The sequence below is a fragment of the Triturus cristatus genome, chromosome 10, assembly GCF_964204655.1.
Source record: "Triturus cristatus chromosome 10, aTriCri1.1, whole genome shotgun sequence".
Classification (NCBI taxonomy): domain Eukaryota; kingdom Metazoa; phylum Chordata; class Amphibia; order Caudata; family Salamandridae; genus Triturus; species Triturus cristatus.
In genome coordinates this window covers 1008886584-1008910028 of record NC_140593.1, presented here as the reverse complement: position 1 = coordinate 1008910028, position 23445 = coordinate 1008886584, and positions in this window count along the sequence as shown.

Sequence of the window (23445 nt, the reverse complement as noted above, 5' to 3'; positions counted from 1 at the left end):
CAAATGGGGTCACCCTGTCCAGTGAACACATGTAGCACACTTTACATAAATACAAGGGAACAATGCCACAGAGGCCAACCTATGCTGAACACACAGAGAATGGGCACAGTGTTGGATGACACACATGATTACGAGGCAAGCGTGTCTCAGGGGACTGTAGTGGGCACACTGCTCCATGGTCCTGGAATGATCTGACTGTAACATGAGCAACCGTCCCGGCACTATGCATATCTCCCACTCATGCACATCCTGTCTGAGGCCACAACATCGGTCATGCATGCTGCAAGTCTGTTAATTTGAAACCTCACACTCCTATGTTGAGACTCAGCATCAGTGCCAACAAATATGGACCCCCAAATGACTGAACAGGACAGGGCACAGGCAAGGTACCAACACATGTCACAGACCACCCCCACACATGATGCAGAAAGCAATGAGCACTTGGATTAACTGGCAGCCTAGATGACCATGTGCAATAGTGTTTACACACAGACCAGGGAACACATGTCAAGGAGGGGAAGAGAGGAAGAACAGCACCGGTTGACTTGGGGGAAAAGGATATGCACTGCATATATAAACCCTGGCAGTGTATCCAGGGGACTGAGCACTTCCAAAAGCTGGTGACACACAACAAACACACATGCACCTACCCCCTTCCTGCTGCTGCATCTCCTGTAACCGCCTATCCATGTCAGGGAAGACCACTGCCAGGACACGCTTCATCTGGTGGGTCAGGCGCCGGCGCCCGCCGTGGGGACGTGGAGGTGAGTCCTTCAGCAGGACCCGGGCGACCCTCCGGGTCCAGCCCTTGATGTCCTGCCACCGTTTTCTTACTTGGGCTAGGCACCGACTGCGACCCTCCACCGATCTCACGGCCCTGACGGCCTGCTTCCAGATCTCCCCCTTCGCATAGGCAGTTACCTGAGAGGATGACAAAGCGAGACAACATCACTACACCTGCTCCATGTCACAGAGACACACATTTGAACATCTTTGATATGTTGAACAGGGCATAGGATGCTGCCAAGGAATAGCATCTTAGTCCTATGGACATTGGCCTCTGTGGAAGCCCCAATGCACTACATGGCATATAAAATACACAGGTGGCATGAGGGGTGTGACACACTCCATGAACATGGCAAACACTGTGCATCACAAGCAACACCAGGCTGATGGACAGCACCTCCAAGCAGTTACATGCCCCAGGCCACTGACGCAACCTCAGCAGAGTACACAGACACACACAGGCACATACAAACCTCACTCTGCACATGTGCCACTTGCCTGTGGGGTGTCCCAGGTGTGGGGCTAGCTCAGCAAGTCAGACACACAGCACGGTTTACTTCTCACATCAGATGGGTAGAGCTGTTGCCTCCTCCATGCAGCTGTGGTGCAACACTTCACATAGACACTCACCCACATGACAAGGAACATTCACACACATCAATGTCCAGGGGACGTACACATCACTTGGACACTCTCACCACAGCTCCTCTCAGCTCAAACACATCTGTGGGTACAGTCACCTGTCACACCGGGGGGACCACTGAATCACCCCAGGACTATAGACAAAAAATGCCACAAAGGATTCGCCAGGCTGAATGTGTCATGCACTATGCAGTGAATGTCACAGTAAGCACAATGCAAGTGAGGAGTGCACACATGAAGTACATCATGCTCTGCATGGAAGACATAGGCCATTCCCCCCCTGGAACCCACTCTAAACAACATTGCATGTCTGTCACACCTGGACACAATGCCAGAAGTGACAGTTACCAAAAAGGTGCACAGTCAAAGCTAGTGGAGTCAGCACTCACCTGCTCCCCTGGTCTCCCACACAGGCTGGGGTACTGTGGGAGGATGACATCCAGCAATGCCTCATTCTCCTCCTGGGTGAATGGCTGGGCCCTCTCCACAGACCTTGACATGGTGCCAGAGGAAGCACAGACAGCAGCAGTGTTGTCGACAGGAAACTTGTGCAGGCAAGTGCCCTCTCATGGGTTCTGGCTGACTTATATCTGTCTTGCTGAGGGGCATTCATTTGGAGGAGTACATTTTGATTGGTCAGATTCATTCGCATCTTACGTTTACTCCAATTCCTTTCCACATACACCAGTGACAGCATTTGCATCGTTCAAAATTTCAGAATCATGTCAAGTCAACAACCACTTTGAAACATTGTATTTTGTGGCCAACTGACTTTTCCAGGCCACCTGATGGAAAATGTGAACCGAAAACTCTGTATCCATGACAACCAGCATGCATTTAGTGCCTAATACTTGTCCCTTATGTGTCCCCTATGTAATTTTCAAATCCACACACAGGTACAGTGCGTTTCATACGTACCCCTACGGCACCAGTTGCACAGTGCCTTTGACACGTACGTGTAGGCACTGGTAGTACACGTACGTGTCCGCAATGGTAGTACACGTACAGGTACGTGTACTACCTGTGCCTACATGTACGTGTACTCCCAGTGCCTACACGTACGTGTCCGCAATGGTGTATCCCTGTCCAGTGGACACAGGTAGCACACATTAGCAAAATACAAACTAGGCCAGGCAACAATGCCACAGAGGCAGACCTATGCAGAACACACAGAGAAAGTGCATAGTGTTGGATGACACACATGATTAGGAGGCCAGGGTGTCTCAGGGGACTGTAGTGGACACACTGCTCCGTGGTCCTGGAATGAGCTGACAGTACCATGTTCAACCGTCGTGGCACTATGCATATCTCACACTCATGCACATTTATTTATTTATTTAGCGACTTGTAAAGCGCCTGGTGACCCAAGGGCATCCCCGCGCACATCATGTCTGAGGCCACAACATTGGTCATGCATGCTGCAAGGGTGTCCAGTTGAAAGCTCACACTCCTATGTGGAGAATCAGCATCAGTGACAACAACTATGGACCCCCAACATAGTGAACAGGTCATGGCACAGGCAAAGTACCAACACAAGTCACAGACCACCCTCCCACATGATGCAGAAAGCAATGTGCACTTAGATTTACTGGCACCCTAGATGACCATGTGCAAATGTGTTTACACACAGACCAGGGGACACATGTCAAGGAGGGGAAGGGATGAAAAAGAGCAACAGGTGACATTGGGGAACAGAAAATGCACTGCACATATCAACTCTGGGAGTGGATCCAGGCTACAGAGCACTTACAAAAGCTTGCGACAAATAACACGACAAACAGCCATGTATCTACCCCCTCCTTGCTGCAGTCTCTCCTGTAACTGCCTATCGAGGTCTGGGAAGACCACCGCCAGGACACGTCTCATTTGGGGGGTCAGCCATCGGCGTCCGCCGTGGGGGCGAGGACTGTCGAGCCCCAGCTGGACCCGGGCGATCCACCGGGTCCAGCTCCGGATGTCCTGCCACCTCTTGCGGACCTGTGGCAGCTGGTGACTACGCTCCCCCTCAGACCTCACGGCCCTGACGATGTGGTTCCAAATCACCCCCTTCTCGTAGGCAGTTACCTGTCAGGATGACAAAGTGACACACCATCAATATACCTGCTCCATGTCCCTGAGACACACATTTGAGCCTCTTAGAAATGTTGAACAGGGCATAGGATGCAGACAGGAATTACATCATACACAATAAGAAATTGGCCTGTGTGCAAGCCCCAATGCACTACATGGCATTGAAAGTCAACCGGTTGGCATGAGGGTTGCGACACACTCACTGATCATGCCACACACTGTGCAGCACATGCAACAGCAGGCTGATGGCCAGCGCGTGCCAAGCAGTCACATGTCCCACTCCACTGACGCACCCTTAGCATACTAACAGACACACCCAAGCACAGATCACTCGCCTGTCATTGACAACAGCAGATACAACCCTCACTCTGCACATGTGCCACTTGCCAGTGGGGTGTCACAGGTGTCATGCTAGCTATGCAAGTCAGACACACAGCACTGCTTACTTGTCACATCAGATGGGTAGATATGTTGCCACCTCCAAGCAGGTGTGGCGCAACACTTCACATAGACACTCACCCACATTTAAAGGAAGATTCACACACATCAATGTCCATGAGGTCGTACACATCATTTGGACACTCTCACCACAGGTCCACTCAACTCATACACATCTGTGGGTACAGTCACCTGTCACACGGGGGGAGCACTGAATCACCTTAGGACAATAGGAAAAAAACCACCAAGGTTTTCACAGGCTGAATGTGTCATGCACTATGCAGTGAAAGTCACAGTAAGCACAATGCAAGTGAGGAGTGCACGCAGGAACTACATCAGGCTCTGCATGAGAGACAGCAGCATGTCCCCCACCCTGGAACCCACTCTAAACAACATAGCATGTCTGTCCCACTTGGACAGAATATTGACAGTCACACAACAGGTGCCTAGGCAAAGGTTGTGGACTCAGCACTCACCTGCTCCCCTGGTCTCCCATACAGCTTGGTGTACTGTGGGAGGAGGGCATCCAGCAAGGCCTGATTCTCCTCCTGTGTGAATGGCTGGGCCCTCTCCACAGTACGCGACATGGTCCAGAGGAAGCAGAGACAGCAGCAATGTTGTCGACTGGAAAGTTGTGCAGGCAAGTGCCCTCTCATGGGTTCTGGCTGCCTTATATCTGTCTTGCTGAGGGGCATCCATTTAGAGGAGTACATAGTGATTGGTCAGACTCATTAGCATCCTACGTTTACTCCAATCCCTTTAAACATACACCAATGACACCATTCGCATCGTTCAAATTTTGAGCATCATGTCAAGTCAACAACCACTTTGCAACATTGTATTTTGTGGCCAACTGACTGTTCCAGGACACCTGATCGACACTTTCCAACTGAAAACTCTGTCTCCATGACAACCAGCATGCATTTAGGGCCTAATACTTGTCCCTTATGTGTCCCCTATGTAATTTTTAAATCCACACACAGGTACGGTGCGTTTCACACGTACCCCTACGGCACCAGTACAATGGTGAAACGAAGCGTACACACAGAATGATTGTGGGTGTACGGTGCGTTTCACATGTACCCCTACGGCACCAGTTGTACAGTGCGTTTGACAGGTACGTGTACTACTAGTGGGTACACGTACGTGTACGCACTAGTAGTACACGTACCCGTATGTGTACTGCTAGTGCGTACCCATACGTGTACTAAAGTAGTACACGTACGGGTATGCACTGTACTACTAGTGCATGCACCGTACATGTACTACCTTAGTACACGTTCGTGTACGCACTGGTAGTACACGTACGGGTACGGGTACGCACTAGTAGTACACGTACCCGTACGTGTACTACTAGTACGTACCCATACCTGTACTAAGGTAGTACACGTACGGTGCATGCACTAGTAGTACAGTGCGTACCTGTATGTGTACTACCTTAGTACACGTACGGGTACGCACTAGTAGTACACGTACGGGTACGTGTACTACTAGTGCGTACATGTACGTGTACTAAGGTAGTACACGTACGGTGCATGCACTAGTAGTACAGTGCGTACCTGTACATGTACTACCTTAGTAAATGTACGGGTATGCACTAGTAGTACACGTACGGGTATGTGTACTACTAGTGCGTACATGTACATGTACCAAGGTAGTACACGTACGGGTACGCACTAGTAGTACACGTACGGTACATGCACTAGTAGTACATTGCGTACCCGTACGTGTACTACCTTAGTACATGTAAGGGTATGCAATAGTAGTACACGTACGGGTACGTGTATACTAGTGCGTACGCGTACGTGTACTAAGGTAGTACACTTACGGGTACGCACTAGAAGTACATGTATGATGCATGCACTAGTAGTACACGTAACCGCACGTGTACTACTAGTGCGTACCCGTACGTGTACTAAAGTAGTACACGTACGGGTACACACTAGTAGTACACATACGGTGCATGCACTAGTAGTACAGTGCGTACACGTACGTGTGCTCATTTCACACACTTACAATGGTAATACAGGCGTACAGATGACAGGAATGGAGGGCTACGAGTCGCACATGGATGTCCAGCAAGTACTTATCATTGCATACTTACATGTGCAGGCCCTAGGTGTGTTAGCCAGTGATATTGCACAGGTCATCTCATCTAGTTGCACAATTGATGTGTGATGACTTGTGGACACATGTCATGTGTGATGGGGCACTATGTGCCACACATCACCTTGACACTTGCCACATGTGTGTCTGTAGTCCAACTGTGTCATGCACAGCAGCAGTGGGATGGCACAGTCATCAACACCCGCACCTGTCTCCTGATGCCAGGGACAGGGACACTCTATCAACTGACAGGTCTCGATCACCATGCCCCTTTGGGACTATGTCAGGTGTTTGTCATGTGTTCCCATGAGCTTCATGTCAGTGTCCCGTCAACTGCATCTGCTGTTGGTGCATCCAACAGGGGTCTGTGTGGACATGGGCATGGAACACATCTACGCACACCATGCCACATGCGGATTCCCATGGCTGTAGGGTCTCTGTGCATCGTGCATCATATTTTCCCAGTCAGACATGTGTGCGTTGTCTCAATGGCTGTGTTTTTAGTTGTCACGTGTACCCCTTCATAGCAATGTGTTTGATATGTACATTTAAAATTCCATGCGACCTCTGCGTGTGCCTTGCAGTCAACTGTCTGGATGAGATGACATCCTTCCAATGCAGCTATGTGGATGTGTGTCACTCTGGTGATATCTCTGGCTGTTCACTCAGACTGGCCCCCAGCTCATTTCAGGACAGTCATGTAGACTTTACAATCAACAGGTGTATCTGGCTTTTTGAAGGAGTGCCAGCAAGCTTGCATATGTGTTCTGGATGTATTGCACACACCCGACTCCATAGTTACCTGATGTGTATTAGCAGTGTATCATGTGCTATGTTCATTGACATTGATGTTGGCCGACTCTCAATCTTCATTCATCCAAACATTGTCTTGCAGGGCACCACCTGTCCCAAGACTAATGCCAGACTTGGGTGCCATGAGGGAACATGCCTGCATCCGACGTTGCAGATTCACTCAACAGTTGATTGAGGACTTGACCGACAGGCTGGCACCACACCTCCAACCGCGACACAGGTATCCTACTGCACTGACCCCAAAGATGAGGGTGATGGCAGCCCTACATTTTTTTGCCACAGGTACGTTTCAATTCACCATAGCTGATGTTGGTGGCATGTCACAGACAATGTTCAGCCGTGTCCTGCGTGATGTTTTAGCAGCCATGTTGGAGCACCTTGATGAATTCATCACATTTCCTACTCCTGAGGAGTTGACAGATGTCAAGGGTGCTTTCTATGCCCTGGGAGGGATACCCATGTCATTGGGTCCATTGATGGTACACATGTGGCTTTGGTACCCCCACAGGCACAGGAACAAGCCTATCGCAATAGAAAACATTACCAATCTATAAATGCCCTTGTGGTGTGTCTTGCTAACATGCTGATTTCCCATGTCTGGCACGTTTTCCACGATCAGCACACAATGCCTAAATCATGAGGCGTAGCAGGGTGCCACAAATGATGCTGCGGCTGCACAATGAACGAGCATGTCTTGTTGGTGGGTATACTCTGTTTGTCCTGTGTGTTGTGGTATCTTTGGCTCTTACGGCATCTCCTGACTCTGTTTTGTACATGATGTTTCCATGTAGGGGACTCTGGATATCCCAACATGCCATGGCTAATGACACCTCTCCGCAACCCAAGAACAGCTGCAGATCACAGGTACAACGATGCACACGGGCAGACCAGGCGAGTGATTGAGAGGACGTTTGGCCTCCTGAAGAGCCAATTCCGGTGCCTGGACAAGATAGGCGGGTCCCTCCCTTATGCCCCGGAGAAGGTCTGCCGAATCTTCCTCGTGTGCTGCATGCTGCACAACATGGCAGTTGAGAAGGCAGTGCCACTCATCCTGGATCCGGATGAGCAGGAACATCCACCCGTGGAGGATCAAGGGCTTGCTCACGTGGCTAGTGATGATGAGGAGGAGGAGGAGGATATCCGGAGTCAGCTCATACGCAACTTCTTCTCATAATGGTGAGTCCCTGGGTATGAGTGTGCAAGCTTGTAGCATTGAGTGGCATGTGTTGCAATGTGTGTGTCCAGCTGACTGAATGCAAAGTGACTTGGACGTGTGTTCTGATGTGTCACTAGAGTGATGATGTCATGCCACACAGTTCTGCGGAGAGACTTTCTTTGAAATTTGCATGTGTCAAACATTGTTCATGTTTGGTAAATGTCCGTGTGTGCGGTGAGAATTGTTTTAGGTGACTTCTTGTGTGTCTGTCATTCCCAGGTTTAGTGCCTGTTGTCTGCTTGTGTCATCGTTGTCCTCCTGCTATTCCTCATGAGGATTGCAACGTGTGCTGAATCAGCGTTCCATGCACGGACATGTGGAAAGGTCAGTCGTGGTAAGGTTTGCAGCAAGGATTTTTTGTGGTGGTACGGGTTTGGAATGTGTGGGGACTGCTTCTGTGCATGTTGTGGTACCATGCATACATGTCTTCTCACCATGGAGCATATAACATGTAGCATCACTCCCATGACACGAGAGTCACCCTTCTTGACAGTCATCTGTAGTGGAGTGTGGCGTCTGATGAAGGCATCAATGTGTGTAAACCTTGCACGGGAAACATTGCAGATGCTATGGGTGGACATAGTGGGGGACAACACAACAACAGGCTCCATGGGGAATTGCAGCCTCTCCGTGTGCAGCAGGATGTGTTTGGCTCATACCCTTATCTTGTGTGCAAGTTCATTGGGATTGACATCATCCGTGTTGTGAAGGGGTTGTCCAGCGTATGTCCCACATGTTCTGTCAACTGACGTGTGACTCTGTTAATATGGATGCATATCCCTTTGTGTGTGTATGTGGAATAAAGTTGTTCAGCACAATCCAAAGTGCCTCACCTCTGTCACTGCAGCTCTCTTGACAGTTTGCATGCATCATCTATGGCATAATTGTCAAAGATTGAGCATCTGTGTGTATGTGTACTTTGGCAACATGCATGCAGTGCTTTATGGCTAATGATCTCTATTGTGCATGAAGTACCTTGTTGGGTATATATTTGTGTAGCTTGCTCCCCACAACGGGATGTGAACGCCTGCTGATGGTGTGTCTCCTTTGCGCATCTCCACATTTTGTTGCCTGATCCAGTGGCTGTAATATATGGTGATTGTTCATACATTTTCTCGTAGTGACCCATGAGTGACCTGACACTCCTTCCTTTACATACACCTGTTGCACTGTGCCTTTCAGACCTTGTCTTTGTGTGCTACTTTTTGCCTAATTTCTAACCCCTTCTGCCTGCTGCTGCCTCACCTGCGGCACCGCCCCACCGAGTGCCCTGATTCTGCAACCCCCACGCCTCCAAAATGCTCTGCCCTTCCCCTCCACCCATTCGAAATGCAGGCAGCAGCTTTTCTGTGCCACTGTAGCCCCAGCGCCGTGCCAAAGACAGGTACGTCTGCGCCTGCAACATGCACAGTGCACGACCCTCTAGTCTTTGCATGACCCACGTCACACAACAGGCTCATGCTGCAGCCACTCTCCAACCAATGTCATCGTGACAATCATCCTCCTGCTATCAGGCAACCCCTAAGCACACACACGACACCTTTGCATGCTGAGTGTGCTACTCCAACTGCCTACACAGTGCTGCCCAGCCTACAAGACCCTGTCAGAACAACCAGGTAATGTGCCTCCTACTTCACACTTGCTTCGTCCACCAGCACGCCATTGGACTCTGTTACCTCCTCAACACAACAGCCCCACACATCACCTTCATGACAGTAACCTGGACAAAAGCATCCTCAGCACATGACGTCTTCATTGCCATCTCAGATGGATACAAGGACACCTGCAGGGTCGGCAACACCAATCCCGGGGGATGAATTGCTATTTATTCACAAGTACACCCTCAGAGTCACAAATTCGGGTTTGCAGCAACTCCATGGCAACCCTCAGTGTAACACTCCTCTACAGATCTGCAGGACTACATCCACTATTCCGCTAAGCCATCAAACGTACATCTTCACGCACGCCCTCACCTCCACGGGCTACATGTGGCTGGGGGCCAGTAACTTCTTGCTGGTGGGGAACAACACCACCATCCATCATTGGTCCATCAACATTTGACTCCACGTCTCTGACAAGCAACACACTGCCCCACACCCCGCTACCAATCCCCCAAAGATGCTTGATGTAAGTCACCACAGACAAGCTGTGTGGGACACTCAAAACAACACCCCCGCCACACCCTGCAACCTCACGCACTGGATCAGCAACTGATCCAACAATCTTGCCACATTGACAGACTTTCCTGTGAAGCAGAACAACAGTTCAGGCACCTGGGACAACGCAGACCTACTGGGCTCCTACAGACTTAGCCAGACTCTTGTGCAAACCTTGCAACACAAAGAGCCATCATTTGCCTTACAGCCCTGGAAAACACCACACACAGCCATCACCATATCATCAGCAAGGACAAGTGGAGATCCTTCAGATAGTGCCGAGACACCCAAACACACAACATCAAGGAGCTCATCAGTATTGTGAGTGAACTGACAGCAGATCTCCATCAAAGACACCCCAGCCATGCAAGGCAGATCACATCCTTTGCAACTTTGTACCACTGCAAGCTCATGGGCATACACGACAGCCTTGGCACACAGACGCAGACAGCACTATTATCCACAGGACAAACCCCCATCAGATTATGGACTCCCATCAGCAGCAATGACACAACCTGGCTCATTGCAACATACACTCTGGCTCTCCATCAGGCCCCTTCCCACACAACATCTAAACCACATCATTCCACATCCTTGAAGCCCACGTCCAGCGCGTCCTGAATGTCTCCTTTGAGTTTGCCACATTCCATGGGTGCAGGAGGCATGCAGAGACTCAGGCCCTTCTTAAACAATGGACGCCAGTACTGCAGGATCTCCTGGTACATCACCCTGCTTCCCTACCCAGCAAATGTCATCAGGAAGACACTCAACAAGCAAATGACAATTTTCCTCCATGCAACCTTCTCCAGGCAACCGGCACCAGACCATCTTCCACAGTAATCACACCACTGCAACCGTCAGCATTGCCACCACCATCCACAACTTTGCCATGCTCAACAATGGTGAGGTCACCCCCCTTGACCTCTCAATGGCATTCTACACCATGTGCTACCACACTGTCAGCTCACACAACTCCAACACTGGTATCCAGAATAGGGCCCAGGGTTAAATCAGAAAGTCGCTCACCAGCAAGGCCCAGGGAGTCTGCCTCCACCCTGCAACATGTAGTACACTGGGGTCATCTGGCCCATGCCACAGGGCTCTTCTCTCAGCGTGACGATCTTCAATGTCTCTATGACCCCCCTCTCCACCATCACATGCACACACAACCTCATCATCATCTTGTATGCCATTGACACCCAGATGCTCCTCCAACTCACCAAAGACCCAGCCATTGCCAGATCAAAACTTCAAGAAGGCATGAGATCCGTTGAGGAATGGCTGAACATCAGCCACCTGAGGCTGGACTTGGACAGGACAGAGGTCATCATCTGAGGATTGTCCACTTACAGCTGGCTCAACTCCTTGTGTTCCACTGGTCTGTGCACTGTACCAGCACCCAGTGGTCACGCACGCAAGCTGGTGTTCATCATGGACCCATCGCTGACAATTACCATGCAACTCACCACCATCTGTACCTCATGGTGCAACACCCCCCACATGCTGCAAATGACCCACAGATGGATCCACTCCAAGGCAAGACAGACAGTCCCCCTGGTCCATGACACCAGCCGGCTCAACTACAGCACCGGCCTCTATGGAGAACAACAGCAAAACTGCAGGAGAAGTTGTCCACATCCTGGGTGCATCCGCACACCTAATCTGCAACATCCCCCACCCCAGCCCCATCACCGTCCACCTGAGATAGGCAAAATGGCTCACTGTGTGCTGCAGGATCACGTTCAGACTCCTCAACCACACTCAGGAGGCAGTCCACATCCCAAGACCCAAACCGACCTTGGATGTCTGCCATCCAACACCCCGTTGGCCAAACTCCATGCAGCCCACCTTGCCCTGGCCACCATTCATCACATCCACATAAAAACTGCATGCAGGAGATAGCTGTCCCACCTCGCAAAACAGACCTAGGACTCCCTCCCCGGGCACATCAACATGACCCATGACCTCTACACCTTCATGATACTCTTCCAAATTGGTCTTTCTGAGCAGTATTGCAAGCCCTCCCTCAGCATCTTGAGGCCATCACGTGTGAGTATTGGGCTCCATGTCTGTATTTTGTGATACATTGTGACCCATGTGTGTCCTCGACCGGACTCAGATCCAAATGTATGGATGGCTGGAGTTCGTTCCACACTCAGGCATACTTCGACATATCCCCACACGTATGTTGTGTAATCATGCTAAATGACTGCAACATAAAATTTCATGTCTTCATTTTTTATTTATAGCTCTGGGGCGTGATTTGTGCACAGAAAAAGGTGCTATGCGGGGACCATAGAATCCAAAGTTCACAGGGGAAGATGGGATCCTTGGCATTTGAAGTCATCAGAGTCCAGACCACAGTGTTTGGCATCATTGGTCAGACTGTGACCAGCAAGTCCATGTGGCAGATGATGTCAGTCAATGAGGTGATGCTGTCGCACATGAAGGCCAGGTGCCAGGCCAGGTGACCTGGGAGATGTGGATGGGCCACTGCCTCTCATGGTCTTTTCCGTGGGCGACCTACCTTCCTCGCGGGACCCTCAGATGCAAGCCTTGACGATGCTTGGGATGCTCCGTCGGACGAATCCTCCTCCTCCTCCCTCCCTGTGGCTGGTGGTGGTCTTCGCCTGGTGGCACAGGGAGGGTTGCCATGTGAAGTGAATGGCTTATGTCCCTTTGCGCCGCCAGGAGCTCAGCCAGTCTTGCCTCCATCCATCCTTGGCGTTCTTGTTGACTGGCGTGTTGCTCAGCCTGCTGGTTCTTGATCTCTGTGAGGGTCACCACTATCTGGCTGAACTCCCTGGTGTCACGCCGGTATGCCTCCATGATGTTGTGGATGTGTGACATACCGGTCCCTTCAGCTGGCTGGTCAGGTTCTCGCCTCCGCCGTCCTCCACTCCCACCACCCCTGCCCACACGAGCCTGGCCTGCCGTTGTGGGCACATCGGGTCTACTGGACCCCTAAGGGATGGCAGTGTCGGTGTTGTCTGCCTCCTCCTGGGTGCCCGCCGCACCTTGTCCCTCCTGGTCAGACTGGCTCAGTTATTCACTGTGGGCAGGGCTCCTCGGTGTCTCCTGGGATGTGGCAGGAATGGGGGTGGTGGTTGACACAGATGGTCCTGAACCAGGTTCTGCAGGGGCTTGGACACCAGAGGGTCCAGGTCGGTCGGGGTCATCCGTGGAGTGTTGAGAGGCATCGCTGCCATTGGGATCAGGTTCCTCCCGAGCCTGTGACTGTGATTCTTCCCCCCATTGTTGGGGGGATATTCATCATGTTGCCCTGTGTGTGAGAGACAGACAATGTTAATGCTGTTTCATGCAACATGCATGTTTCATACACATTCAAGTTGGCACTGTTTCTCCAGGTAGTTGTATGTGCCTAGCATTCTCCTCAATGTTCACTTGTGGATGGGTATGTTGCGGGGGACAGATTGATATGTTCTCCTGAGTCTTTGACATGTCGATTTGTGGCTTGGATGCTTCTTTGGCTATGTATTGGTCTTGTTGTGTTGCATGTCCATTGTGACAGTGGGTAAATCCGTTGCCTGTCCTGGTGGTGTCTGCTTGTGTAAGGGGTGTGTGTGACAGGGCCTGCTGGTGGGTGTAGTGTGATTTGGCCCTGGGGCTCCCAGGTGATATAGCTGTCCCCCATGGAGCATGCTGCCATGACAGTGAGTGTGTGTTCCTGTCCTAGATATCTGACCTTGTTGTCTTTGTGTTTGTGTTTGCACTGGTCACAGGAGGTCCTTGTGCTGCCTACACCAGGGCCAAGTGTGAACTATCTTGTCAGTACTTTCCCAATCACTGTGCATTGTGCATGGTGCATGGGTATGTAGCTGGGCCATTGGGATGAGGGCAATTGTGTCTGATTTATGATTCAAACATGCGTTTTGTGCCACCCACCCTCCCAGCATATCAGACATCCATTCTTGGGTTGGTGCTTCATGTAGCATGGGACGTAGCATGGCCTTGCTTTCTCAATGGGGCATACATATGTTATTGGCATTAGCGTAGTTTTTGACTGTGGTTCTGGCCGGTGATGGCTTGGGGGTAGTTGCGTGCATTTGGTGTAGTTGGAGTGTGGATGGCATTACCCCCATGTTACGTAAGTTGTTTGTGTACTCACCAGGCTCTGCAAATCCTTGGAGTCCATGTACTCCCACCGGCGGAAGCATGGCCATCACCTTCTCCTCCCAGGAATGGTAATGTACTGGTCTGCTGGGCGCACCACCTCCAGTGATGTTGCTCTGGGCGTAGTCCTCATTAATTTTGCACTTGACCGCCCTCCGCAGATCATACCACCTGGCTTGGCATTCATTCCTGGACCTTCTGATGGGTGCAACAGCATTCACCCTATCGACAATCCTCTGCCACAGGCGTGATTTTTCTGCTATGCTGGTCTGTCTGACCAATGTTCCAAACAGCTGTGGCTCGACTCTGATGACTTCATTGACAAGGATCTCCAGCTCCTCCCTTGTGAACTTTGGATTCTTGTCTGTGGGCATGGTGCAGGGTGAGGTTGTGGATGGTTGTGGGTGTGTGGGTCTGAATGTGACGGTGTGGGTGTGAATGTGTAGAGGGAGTATGTGTGAAGGAGGTTGTGTGAAGGTGTATATGGTAAGGTGGATGGGTGCAGTTGTTGGTGTGTGCTCTGTAGCTGCAGTGAGTCTGTTGCAAAGGCTCATGGTTTGTGTGTGTGGGCCCTTTTTATTGGTCCATTTGTGGGTGTGGCTCAGTTTGAATTTTTGGTGGGTGTGTCATAAGGGGTGGTTGTGAGTTTGCCCCTCTGTTTGCCTGTTTGGATGTGTCCAGGTCGGTCCTTTCCATTTTTTGTGCAGTGTAGACGTGTTTTGTGGTGTTGTGCGAGTCGAATAGACCCTCCTTGTGCTGTTTTCCAGTGTCCGTGGTTCAGTACGGTACAGGGGTGTGAGTTGTACAGACACATGGCCCCATGCGTTGTATATGTACAGGGCGTACACCGCCATTGCTATGTACGCTGCGTACACCGCCATTGCTATGTACGGTGCGTACACTGCCATCGCTTATGTACGGTGCGAACACCCCCATTGCTATGTACGGTGCGTACACTGCCATCGCTTATGTACGGTACGAACACCGCCATTGCTATGTACGGTGCGTACACCCCCATCACTATGTACTGTGCGTACACCGCCATTGCTATGTACGGTCTGAACACTCCCATCGCTATGTACACGCCCCATTGCTATGTATGGTGCGTACACCGCCATCGTTTATGTACAGTGCGTACACCGCCATCGCTTATGTACGGTGCGTACACTGACAATGCTATGTACGGTGCGTACACCGCCATCGCTTATGTACGGTGCGTACACCGACATTGCTATGTACGGTGCGTAAACCGCCATCGCTTATGTAAGGTATGTACACCGCCATCGCTTATGTACGGTGCATACACCGACATTGCTATGTACGGTGCGTACACTGCTATCGCTTGGTCCATTTGTGAGTGTGGCTCAGTTTGAATTTTTGGTGGGTGTGTCATAAGGGGTGGTTGTGAGTTTGCCCCTCTGTTTGCCTGTTTGATGTGTCCAGGTCAGTCCTTTCCATTCTTTGTGCAGTGTAGACGTGTTTTGTGGTGTTGTGCGACTCGAATAGACCCTCCTTGTGCTGTTTTCCAGTGTCCGTGGTTCAGTACGGTACAGGGGTACGTGTCACACAAACACACAGCCCCATGCGTTGTGTATGTACGGGGCGTACACTGCCATTGCTATGTACGCTGCGTACACCACCATTGCTATGTACGGTGCATACACCGCCATCACTTATGTACGGTGCGAACACCCCCATCGCTATGTACGGTGTGTACACCCCCATTGCTATGTACGGTGCGTACACCCCCCATCGCTATGTACGGTGCGTACACCGCCATTGCTATGTACGGTGCGAACTCCCCCATCGCTATGTACGGTGCGTACACCCCCCATTGCTATGTATGGTGCGTACACCGCCATCGCTTATGTACGGTGCGTACACCACCATCGCTTATGTACGGTGCGTACACCGACATTGCTATGTACGGTGCGTACACCGCCATCGCTTATGTACGGTGCGTACACCGCCATCGCCTTTGTACGGTGCGTACACCGACGTTGCTATGTACGGTGAGTACACCGCCATCGCTTATGTATGGTGCGTACACCGACATTGCTATGTACGGTGCGTACACCGCCATCGCTTATGTACGGTGTGTACACCGCCATCGCTTATTACGGTGCGTACACCGGCATTGCTATGTACGGTGCGTACACAGACATTGCATTTGTACAAGTCATTCCCCGTGTATGGGACAGACGTTTTCCGTACAAATCTCTAAATCGGTAAGCCGGTCCGGATCGTACTAGTACGCTCGGACTGCATTTTTACGATTCGTACAGAAAAGTGTCCGGGTACGTCTTGTACAACTTTTCCCGATCTGATTTGTACAGATAGGGCTGATCCGTATGTACTTTTTCCCATACGAATCGTACTTCACGGGTCGGACGTGACTTGTACGATTCGTACGGAAAAAAATACAGATACGAGTCATACGGGAAAAAAAATTACAGGATCGGAATCGACCCCTAAATGTGCGTGTAAGATGAAGCATTCCAGTGCTTCCAGGCATTAGCACACATTACAGAATAAACAGGAGCAGTAACGCAAAACGTATGCAAAAGGCAACCTGCAGGGCCATGTTAGGCCAATAGTAGCGCCTGCCACAGTTACAGGAGACCGTCATTAGTCTATCCTGCCTCGTGCCAATAAGGCAGATCCCATATGTGGCCAGGACCTGCCGACATAGTTGTCAGTCCCCACCTCCCAACTCGTGGTTAATAGCAAACACAATAAGATGATGGACAGACCGCTGAAACTTTTCAGACACAAACCCCCATTATTATTAGATTTGGGCTCAATCCATCATCATTCTTCTGCTCACTTTGCAACCCCACTTCAGACCCAGCCATATGCAGTCTTGACCCTGATCCTCATGGCAACAGTCTAGCCTGAATTACCAGGACAGGTCCTCCCTGAACTGGAAACAAGCATCATGGGACCAGTTTTGGGGTAAAGTGAGCAAGTGGTCCCACATCTGGGCATACCCTGCCAACTTAGGGCAAACCAAGCAAACACAACAAGATGATGGAGCGCTGAAACTTATCAGACACTCACCCCCAGTCACTATTAGATCTGGTTAAATCCATCATCATTTTTCTGCTCACTTCACCATCCCAGTTCAGACATAGCTATATGCAAATCAGTCTTGACCCTGTTCCTCATGGGAACAGTCCAGCCCTAACTCCCAGGCCAGGTTCTCTCTGGACGGGAAACACGCATCCTGGGAGGGTTTTGGGGTAACACCCCTTATCAGTCAGGCTAGCTTTATTCCAGTGGCAAAGTGAGCAAATGACCCATGTCTGGGCATACCCTGCCTCCAGTCACTATTAGATCTGGGTTAAATCCATCATCATGTTTGTGCTCACTTCACCAGCCCAGTTCAGACACAGCTATGTGCAAATCAGTCTTGACTCTGTTCCTCATGAGAACAGTCCAGCCTGCGTTGCCAGTCCAGGTCCTCCCTGGACCGGAAACATTCACCCTGGGACTGGTTTCAGGGTATCACCCCTCATCAGCCAGACAACCCTGAGTCCAGTAGCAAAGTGAGCAAGTGACCCATGTCTGGGCATACCCTGCCAACTAAGGGGAAACCAAGCAAACACAATAGGATGATGGACAGAGTGCTGACACTTGACAGACACTCACTCCCTGTCACTATTAGCTCTGGGGTAAATCCTTCATAATTGTTCTGCTCACCTCACCTTCCCAGCTCAGCCTCAGCTATATGCAACTCAGTCTTGACTCTGTACCTAATGGGAACAGTCCAGCCCACACTGCCAGGCCCTGGACTGGAAACAAGCATACCGAGACCAGTGTCGGGGTAACTCCCCTGATCAGCCAGGCCAGCGTGAATCCAGTGGCAAAGTGAGCAAGGGACCCACACCTGTGCATACCCTGCCAACCTATAGAGAACCAAGGAAACACAATATTATTATGGACGGAGTGCCGAAACTTGGCAGACACTCATCCCCAGTCACTACTAGATCTGGGTTAAATCAATGATCACTTTTCTGCTTACTTCGCCACCCCAACTCAGACACAGCCATATGCAAATTAAGTCTTGAACCTGTTCCTTATGGGAATAGTCCATCCCCAACTGCCAGGCCAGGTCCTCCCAGGACCAGAAACAAGCATCATGGGACCGGTTTCAGGGTAACACCCCTCATCAGGTAGACTAGCTTGAATCCAGTGGCAAAGTGAGCAAGTGACCCACATATGGACATACCCTGCCAACTTGGGGCAAACCAAGTAAACACAATAAGATGATGGACGGAACTCTGAAACTTGTCAGACACTCACCCACAGTCAACATTAGATCTGGGATAAATCCATCATAATTCTTCCGCTCACTTTGCCACCGCAGTTCCGACCCAGCCATATGCAAATCAGTGTTAACGCTGTTCTTCATGGGAACAGTGATGGAGCAAGGTTTCACATCTACAGAAACTTGCTTGTATGCAATTCTTTCGAATAACATGTAATACTGTAACCAACCTGTCCGTGAGTACTAACATTGCACCACATTTTACATAATCATATCTAGGGGAAGCTTTTCAATGTGCTGTCTTAATAAGTATTTGAGTGTCCTAAAAATGGCCGCTAAAACACGGGAACTCTTCTGCGCATGCATCTACCACATCACGTGCTGTGACGTTCTTCTGTCGCTTGGGGGGAAATCTTTGCAGCTGCGCAGTAGCTTCTAAAATGACAGCTTTAAAAATAACATACTAATGCACATGCCGAGCTGAAACGAACCTATGCACGTACCACTAAGCTATTAATGCGAAAGTTTTATTAAGTAAATGGGGTTAGAGTAGAAGTAAGTGGTATACAGTGAAATCATTTAATTATGAATTCTAACATGTTTTTCTCGGACTTTAATATTAGTTCGCATTTGGGCCTTGGAGGGTGACTGATGTCCTCATCCTGTGTGGCAACCACGCATGTGGCTTACCTCTCTGCTCGTAAGTCCATGAAGTCATGGGACGACTGCCAAACCCTAAGCCAAGCAAGGACATGGGAACTCAACTTTCTGAACTCTACGGGAGGAAATTAAAGAAAAATTGTACCATAAATTTATCGATCAGAATATGAAATTCTTGTGGGAATAAAGCTTGTGGGTATTAAAATTAAGGGGCGGGGAGTTAGACAATAGACTAAAGAAAAATATTGCACTTGGTATGGTGTGATGTCCTCACCACACTGCTTGGCCCAATCAAATTGCGGGTGAACATGGAATTGAAACATTTTGGGGTGGATCATACACTTGAATTTGGTATAACCCAGGTAAGTTATAGATAGACACACTTGATGCTGAGATGCTGATGCTATGCTAAGATGCTGCCCCATTTTGCTGCAATCTGACAGAAAAATCCTACACTAGGCCAAATTTGTTTAACAACCAAGGAGGCACATCTAGGGAAGGGTCCGGACGCGCCCGAGCCGGAGAGAGTGGCACCAGAGAGGGGTGTAACGCTGGCGTTGCAATGGAAGAGGTCACCTTTCCCTGTCCCGAACCTGTCCTGAATCCTAGACTCTCTGATGTCGGGGTCCTCACACCATTCTAGGTAAATATATCTGAAGGGTAAATGCTCCGTACTTGCTCTCTGACCTTTCTCTTCTCAGGTGCTGTCATTGCAAGAACTTATTAATGCAAACTGATTATAAGCTAATTGTACTATATTCATGTGTATTTGATCCGACGCACAAAATTATTAATTTAGATAAAACGACAAAACTCCAATGTAGGAAAACGGAGATATAAATTTTCAAAGATTTAGCATTATATAGCACTTAGAAACATATAGCACCTTATTGGGATATCTGGTCGCGACAGACCGGCTCAAAGACAAAGTTTCAGGCCGACCGCGATGGAGCCCTGGGCAGCTACCACTCGCGGTAGGTCCCGGTTACAGTTTTTACCTTTGAACTTAGAAACTTTTCTGGAGCTCTTCTTCCCGGGGTCCCCCGAAGGTCTCAACCAGTCCAGATTCGGTGAGGGTTCACTGGATAGCCTTGCGATGAGCTCCCAGTGAAACGTATGGAAGTCCGATCTCCAAAGCGTTTCAGTGGGGCAAACCCAGGATCCAGGCCAACACACGGTTGAAGGCAGGCAGCTTGGCTTTCACTGTTGCTCCCGGTCACCTTTTCTTTGTTCGGATTTAGAAACTTTTAAGGAGATTTTTCTGGCGGGGTCCCTCGATGCTCTTCACCAGGCCAGATTCGGTGAGGGGTCGCCGTCCTTGGATTTCCTGTACTTCCAGTCAAACTCTGGAAGTTGGACCTACGGAGCTTTTAACGGGACGAACCTGGATGACTTGGCCGGCTGGCGGTTGAAGGCAGGTGGCTTGGATGGTTAGGTTGAGTCGGTCCCTCTATCGGGTTTTTTTTCAAAGTTGCTCCAAAGTTCTCCAAGCTTCTTGAACTTCTTCCTGAAGTTCCTCAAGGGGTCCCAAAGTGTCTCAAACTCACTCCAAGGGTCTGTAATCTCCAAGATGGACCTTGAAAGTTGAGGACTTCAGTTCCCACAATCCACTTGGACAAAACCCTTACAAATCTACTGGTGTTCTCCAGGTTGAGGATCCTTGGTGGTGATGGTCCAGGTGAGCTCCATTAACCTGTAGCTTGTAGGGAGTCCACTCTTTAGTTCTTTTGCAGCAAGGTAATCCACAGGGCTGTAGTTTCAGCTGGTGCAGTCTTCAGAGGACATGTCTTAGAATTTTGCACCCCAACTTCTCAGCATGGCAACGTCTTGCTTCCTTAAGTTTCAAGCAGCAGATCTGAGAGGCTCTGCCCCTCTCAGATACTTATTCCAAGTTCTCTGGGTCAAGCAGGAGGTCACTGCTGACCAATGGGATAAACTTTTAAAACTCCTTGTGAGTCTGTGGTTCTTTAAAATAAAAGTTACATGCATTCCTCTCTATTCTAATCTACTACTAGATCCTTCAACAGTGCATTTTACTCAGGAGACAGGATTGGTAAGGATTTTAAACTGTAATGGAGAGATTGAAGCATACTACTAAAGTTTGACTACCATGACCAGAGTGCAATTTAGCCACGCCCACTGTAGCGGAACAAATATCAAGCACTGCAAACACGGCGCAAAACCACGTACCTTCTCTCCAGCTGTAACCAGTGACCAAGGGCTGAACAAGCCAGAAACGCGTTTGGTGTTGAAAATTGCTGCCTGGAAGACACTGTTTTCTTTGCCACCCATTTGAATTAAAGGTTGGACATCGCTGATGTGTGGCGCCTCAATTTTAGGGCAGCGTCATATGGAATATGTTGTGGCCCGGCTCGGGTCGCGAGACGCCCTGCCACGGATGAGCGGCTCCTTCATGCCGTGTGAGATGACAAAGCGGCATGTAAAGGATCAGCATAACCGAACTCTTGGGGAAAATTGGCTGGAAGATGGTAGCCCCCACAGTCAGCATTCCTACTTAAGGATTTTAAACTGTAATGGAGAGATTGAAGCATACAACTAAAGTTTGACTACCATGACCAGAGTGCAATTTAGCCACGCCCACTGTAGCGGAACGAATATCAAGCGCTGCAAACACGGCGCGAAACCGCGTACCTTCTCTCCTGCTGTAACCACTGACCAAGGGCTGAACAAGCCCGAAACGCGTTTGGTGTTGAAAATCGCTGCCTGGAAGACACCGTTTTCTTTGCCACCCAATTGAATTAAAGGTTGGACATCGCTGATGTGTGGCGCCTCAATTTTAGGGCAGCGTCATATGTAATATATATATATACATATATATTTATATATACAATATGAGTTATTTTTATATAAATTTACATTATTTAAATATTTTTAATTTACATTATATTACTGTTTAATGTTAATATATTTAATATTTAATATGTTTAGCTATGTATATATGAAAAAAAGATATTTTCGTGTTCAATATTAGGGTATAACGATTTTAAATATTTTTATTACATACATTATAAGTATAGGATGACAATATTTTTGTACTCAATATTTTTGGCCCACGATATTTGTGGTTTCAATATGTTATCAGTGACCCACCTATGATAGAGAGCAGGTAGGATACTAGATAGCAATGCAAGAAGCAGGGCTCCCTGCAGGACATCCCAGAAATCCTGTATAGGAGGACAGATGTTTCGGTATTGCTGAGAGGAGCCCCTTTGAAGCTTATGGGGTTCCCCTGTCCAATCCTGACTCTTGTTTCACAGGGAAAGCTACCACCTACAGACTAATAAGATGTTACATGGGTCTGCTTCTCTCTCTTTTGTGCCGTTGCTGTGGGTCTCACATACGAGGGGTTTTCAGCTCCACACTACCTTCCTGCTGACAACAGAAAACAAAAACTATGGGTCTCATTACAAGTTTGGCGGTCCATAGGACCGCTGAACCTATGGTGTCAGTCGGACCACCGCCACACTGTGGGTCTGCCCGCAATATTACATGTGTGGCGGTCGGACCGACACAGGACCACTGCGACTGCCGGGGATCCTGGATCCCACAGTGTGGCAGTGGTGGTCAGGCTGAGTAATATGCTGGTGATGCCGCTGCGGCACAACCATGTATATTACAAGTTGCCTCACTGCCACCCTTTCAATGGAGGTGAGTCCGCTATAAAAAGGGTGGTGGTAAAGCAACAAAGGGGGTCCTTACAGTATTCCCTTTTGCCTCTGGGCCTGGGGGTGAATGGAGGCCTCATGTGGTCCAACCCTCGATTTGCAACCCCAGTTCCTGCATGGTGTGGCATGTATGCTAGTGTGCAGGAAGGTGCACGCAGCATTATGAGAGCAGCAGTCTGCCTGTTAGGCTCTTCTATGAGCCTGTCAGACTGCCGCTGTCAGAGTACCGCACAACACCCCACCAGACCAGGAATAAATTCCTGATCTGGTGGGAGGTCGCACCATGAGTTTGGCGGCCCTACAGTGGATGGCACGTTGCCCCGTCAACTGTAGAACCACCAAATTAGAATAAGGCCCCACATCTGGTCCAGTATAAATCGAATAAGCAAAAGGCAGGATCGCCCCAGAATGGTCTCAGAGCTGACTTTTAATATACACAAACACTGTCTATAGCTTTTGTTTAAAGAT